Here is a 6399-nt window from a genome sequence, read left to right on the forward strand (position 1 = left end):
TTAGCTAGCAGTTTCTCTATCATACCCGAAGGAATTTCAAAGTAAACATTTTCAGTAGGTTCAGTAGGTTGAGGAGCAACTCTTTGCTCTACTGGTCGGGGTGAAGATACCCCAAACAAGCCCCTCAAAGGATATGTTCCATAGTAACAAGTGACACTAAATTTCAGCACACTATATAAATTTTTCCTTACCAAAGGCGCTTCACTCCCCGGCAATGGCACTAGAAAAGAGTCTTGATGACCCAAAAGTGTAGGGTATCTATCATTATCCTCTCGATACGTAAGAGTGTCAAACCCAACGAGGAGCAGAAGGAAATGACAAGCGGTTTTCAGTAAGGTATTCTCTGCAAGCACTGAAATTATCGGTAACAGATAGTTTTGTGATAAGGTAATTTGTAACGGGTAACAAGCAATGAAAGTAAAAGGTGCAGCAAGGTGGCACACTCGTTTTTGTAGCAAAGGACAAGCCTGGACAAGTTCTTATATAGAGAAAAGCGCTCCCGAGGACACATGGGAATTATCGTCAAGCTAGTTTTCATATGATTCGCGTTCGTTACTTTGATAATTTGATATGTAGGTGGACTGGTGCTTGGGTACTTCCCTTTCTTGGACAAGCATCCCACTTATGATTAACCCCTATTGCAAGCATCTGCAACTACAAAAGAAGTATTAAGGTAAACCTAACCATAGCATGAAACATATGGATCCAAATCAGCCCCTTACGAAGCAACGCATAAACTAGGGTTTAAGCTTCTGTCACTCTAGCAACCCATAATTTACTTATTACTTCCCGATGCCTTCCTCTAGGCCCAAACAATGGTGAAGTGTCATGTAGTCGACATTCACATAACACCACTAGAGGAGCGACAACATACATCTCATCAAAATATCGAACGATTACCAAATTCACATGACGACTTATAGCGGGACTTCTCCCATGTCCTCAGGAACAAACGTAACTACTCACAAATCATATTCATGTTCATAATCAGAGGGGTATTAATATGCATAAAGGATCTGAACATATGATCTTCCACCGAATAAACCAACTAGCATCAACTACAAGGAGTAATCAACACTACTAGTAACCCACAGGTACCAATCTGAGGTTTTGGGACAAAGATTGGATACAAGAGATGAACTAGGGTTTGAGAGGAGATGGTGCTGGTGAAGATGTTGATGGAGATTGACCCCCTCTCGATGAGAGGATCGTTGGTGATGACGTTGGTGATGATTTCCCCCTCCCGGAGGGAAGTGTCCCCGACAGAACAGCTCCGCCAGAGGCCTAGATTGATTCCGCCAAGGTTCCACCTCGTGGCGGTGGAGTTTCATCCCGTAAGCTTGCCCATGATTTTTTCCAGGGTAAAAGTGATGATATAGCAGAAGATTGATGCCGGAGGCCCACCAGGGGGGCCAGGAGATAGGGGGCCGCGCCCTACAGGGGGGCGCCCCCTGTCTCCTGGACAGGGTGTAGGCCCCCCTGGCCTATTTCTTTCGCTAATAAATTCTTAATAAATCCAAAAAGTTGTTTCGTGGAGTTTCACGACTTTTGGAGTTGTGCAGAATAGGTTTCCAACGTTTGCTCCTTTTCCTGCCAGAATTCCAGCTGCCGGCATTCCCCCTCTTCATGGTAAACCTTGTAAAATAAGAGAGAATAGCCATAAGTATTGAGAAATAATGTGTAATAACAGCCCATAATGCAATAAATATTGATATAAAAGCATGATGCAAAATGGACGTATCAACTCCCCCAAGTTTAGACCTCGCTTGTCCTCAAGCGGAAGCCGAAATCGAAAAATATGTCCACATGTTTAGAGATAGAGGTGTCGATAAAATAAAATACGGACATGAGGGCATCATGATCATTCTTATAACAGCAACATACATTTATTTTGTCATATGATTTCTTATGCTCAAGGAATAATCTATCCACAATGTCAAGTATGAATCAGAAACTTCATTGAGAACTAACAAACTATAACCTCGGTCATTGAAGCAATTGCAATTTATCATAACATCGGAAAGAGTCAATATAAGAGCTTTTCAGCAAGTCCACATACTGAACTATCATTTAGTCTTTCACAATTGCTAACACTCACCCAATATTTTGGCTTGGGCAAGATCCAAACAGCCCCTCCCAGCAGATTCAAATCCCTCGTTCGCTGTGAAATTTTGCCATGTGTTGTTTTCATGACCTAGCAAGATGCCCGTGCATTGCACGGAACATCAAGATGCCTTTTTTTACAAAACACCTGTTGTGATTGACCCATGCGGGAGTAATCCCATTTTGTAAAAACTAATGATATCTCGAGAATTTTATCGGATAAATGGTATCTCGAGAATTTTATCGGACTCCATTTTTGTATACAAGGCCACAAACCCATATTACAAGTACCAAGGCAAAAATTAATGTCTTCTAAGTCAATGTTGCAAGCCACCTTGTTTCCTTGTTTGCCGTGTAAATTAATGTGTATTCTTCTCTTTCATGCACATCAAGCCAATGCTCACACTCTCGCATGCATGCAAGGGATAATTAATGTCCTCCTTTGCTAGTACTATGAGGCAAACACCATTAATATTGCATCAATTAGTGTTAGTGGCCTTGTATATCTGAAAATTGTAATTTTGATAGTGGCCTTGTATATAAAACTGGAGCGAGAAAGATGAGAGATAAGGTGAGGAGGAGTGGGGCATGGTGGTGACTAGTGGTCGGACTGGGCGGAGGCATGGGGATGAACGGCCCCTTATGTCTAGGTTTGTATCTCTCTCACACACACCCACGTAGGTGGGGGACATGCACGAAGAGAAGAGGTGCATGCACGGCACACGTACTCTTGTCTCTTTCCCAACCACACCCGCGTGGGTACACGGTGGAGCTCATTTCTGTACGAAAAGGCAGCCCACATGGTAATTTGACACGTGTACTGGTTGTCCACTTGGTGGAGGGAGGATCGTCTACCACGGGTGAACAAACAAATTGCGACTTGATGTGTTATGTTAAAAAAGAGGCAAACCATGTGGGGCCTACCTTAGAGGCAAGGCTCTATACACTGGAGTACTTTTGATGTGTCCCGTCAACTCGCAGAACAAGGAGAAGCTTGCTTAGTACGTCGTCTCCCCCACCCACGGGCGCGGTGGCTCGCACGATGAGGTGAAGCTTGCTTACTAGTAGTAGTACTACTGTACGCCTTACGCCCGCTCCCTCGCCCACGCGCGCGATGGCTCGCAGGACGAGGAGAAAAAAATTCTACTTCCTCCGTTTACTCCTCGTCCCTACTACCTTGGTTAGAGAGATTATCATATTGTTTGGAATATATATGTACTTTAGTACTCCCTCCATTTACTTATACAAGGCCACTGTAAAAAATACATTTTTCATCTATACAAGGCCACAAATAGTAATCGGGACAAAAGTTACTACTCCCTCCTTTCCAATTTATGGCTCAATTTCAAAATCTCTCCAACCAAGGTAGACGGTGGGTGGTCAAATTAATTTCGTAGTTTGCACAAGTAATTAGTACACTCGTTTTTCTAAAGAAGTTATATTTACTGAGGCATTAGTTAGAATGAATGCATGAATGACCACTAAATTTCCATGAACTTCTACATGCATTGGTGAGTTTTCTCTTAACACTGCTTGCATCGGGTGATCTAACGCACATCGAAATCCAACATGTGATGCTACTACTACTAGTAGTAGAATTGAGACTTATAAAACAGAAAAACGAATGTTTTTTAGATGAGCTCTATAAATCCTAGTGGGTACGTACTCCGTAAAATCAGATTTTCCCAAAACTAAGTCGCTCAACCTTTATTTGCTTGTTTCCCTTCCTGCCTCCTTGCCTCAAACAGACTATGCCAAACTCCCCTGCCTGTCGCGTGGGAAAAGACCCGCCCTCGCCTTTTTATAGTCTGGGTTTGTATCGATGGATCACGCGAAGCAGCAAAAACCCAAGTTGTGTCTTGTACTCCTCTGTCGACACTCCCTTTCATGAATTATGTACTTCCTGTCGCCGACATTTGGGACATATAGCAACCGGGTCGACGTGTCAAGCACCAAATAACAGTGCAGAACAGCAGGGGGGACACACCCCAGTCGTACCGCCCAGTAGTAGTAATGAGCAATGAGACGTCAAATCACAATGCCGCACCTTCCCAGACGGACGAAGCAACCATTATTTCACACTTCAGTTCGTCATCATCTCAAGCCACGTAGTATTGCTTCCGCCTTAAGAGGGACATGCGCATCGCCTTGGTACATCATGACACGTGGGACCGCATGACAGGCTGCTCCCCCGCTGATCACTCGATAAAATCACCTAATTTTTACTATACTTCCTCCGTGTTGGTTTACATGGGATGCACTTCGTTCTAGGTAGAGAATTTAACTGGCTATATATGTGATGAACAATACTCTAGCCTTTTAAAAAATGTATACTTTTGTACAGTAGTAGTATTGATGGATTGCACCATGGAGCAAAACTTGAGAATTAAAAAAAGATGGTACATATAGATAGCGCTCGTCACCAAATTATGCATATAGTACTATTAAAAAAGCTAGTACGTGCTTAAACGGGGTGCTACATTTTATTAAATAAATACTAGTATGTACGTAGTGAAGAGTTAAAGTAACGAGAAGAAACATAACATAGTTCTGCTGGGGGCTCAGCACAACACACCCCTCAAATTAAACTAAGCACACCTGAAATTAAACTATGCAACTAATCCGGTAGACACTGCATTAGAACCACCGTGAGCAACGACACTGCCACCTTACTCTGAGTCCTCGTAAACGTCCTCGACATTGTCCTTGTCCCTCTTCCTCTTGGCCGATACTTCTTTGCTTGAACCGCACACTTGGCTCTTGCTCCTCATCCAACCCTTGTAGATATTGAAACAAAGGTAGCCATCCATTGCAGCGTAGTGGATGTGGTTTATACCTAGTATATTCCACTGCCATGCATGATGATGAAACATGTACGGAGGTTTCTCCAGTTTACCGTACGAAGGATGAACCGTGGCTCCTACCAGGGTCAGCATTGAAGGCTAACCACTAGAAGGCAGCAGCCGATTCTTCTGGAGGTAGAAGGGGTTGCCTACAACGAGGCCTACCTGACCCAGGACTCTTTCGTCATTCGTAAAGTCTACAGTAACGAATTTGACTTGGCCGCTCTTGAGGAAGTTCTTAAAATCCTGGCATTCAACGTCGGCATGGCATATGTGGTAGACCAAGCATAAGTCATGCACGCAAACCTGGATCACGGCCGGCTTCTTCCTCTCTTCCTCCTTTAGATCCTTCTCTCGTCCCAGGACAGTGGTGTACTCAACATCTAGCCCAGCGACTCACTCATCATTTGACTTTTCGAACATGCGTCTGAAGCGAGCAAGGCATCCTTTCACCGTTGCGGAAGAATGGGTGTAGATGACGTCGAACTCATCACCAGTGATGGTTCTAACCTTGTACGCACCGCTGATCATGGAGATTTGGGACACCATGGATTTGGGAGGAGGGTTCGGATTAGTGGAACTGCCATAATGTGAAAGGACGGGACGACTAGGAGCAAACTGCCATAATATTAAAGGACGTGCGGGGATGAGTAGGAGCGAATTGCCAGCATGTGAACAGCAGGGTAGTGGCTTTCCATTCTCCCATGATACGGGCTTCCGAGAGCCCTTGGATCTGAAATCAAACGGTGGCATGGCGTGATTCTAGACCTATGGGTGAATATCCTATCCTGGAGGGTCATTCTGCAAATTTTCAGCAACTTAGCATGCGACCGTTCGATCTCAGATCCAAGGGCTGCCAGCAGCCCGTATCATGGTCGCGCCTACCACGACCGTCGCCTTGCTCGCGCGGTCGCGCCCTTGGAGATTTAAAACAGTGCGTTAGGCTATCTGATGTTGGCATGTCATACATAGTCATCACTTAGTCACTCATACTACAACAAGGTTAGCTATAAGGTTGGCTATAAGTGTTTTTTTTACTTCTCTCTATCTCTTTCTTCGTAGTATTTATTGCATTTGCCAAGGAGTGACATCTTCCAATGAAATGGTTCTTACATGAGGTGCTAAGGGCATTAAATGGCTTAGCAATCAAGTCCCCAATGTATAGGTGCTTAGTTTTTTGTTGCTAAGTTTGCTTCATTTAATTAGCTATAGACTCAAAATTGTCTTTCCGCCTAGGTACACACGCTTAGCACAGTTTCTTCCTTGGGTCACCAAACTAGTCTCTCTCTTCTTAATTAACTTGCCGCATCAGACTTTATGCCTATGTGGCAAGCTTAGCACCTGTAGGAGCAAGTAAGTACAATAGTGGGCTATAAGCCCGCTTTACATGGCATGTTTGCATATGTGGAGGAAAGAGGCAAGGAAAAAGTGGAGAAGTGGGCTCTCATGCAAG

The sequence above is a fragment of the Triticum aestivum genome, chromosome 5B (genome assembly GCF_018294505.1).
Source record: "Triticum aestivum cultivar Chinese Spring chromosome 5B, IWGSC CS RefSeq v2.1, whole genome shotgun sequence".
Lineage (NCBI taxonomy): Eukaryota > Viridiplantae > Streptophyta > Magnoliopsida > Poales > Poaceae > Triticum > Triticum aestivum.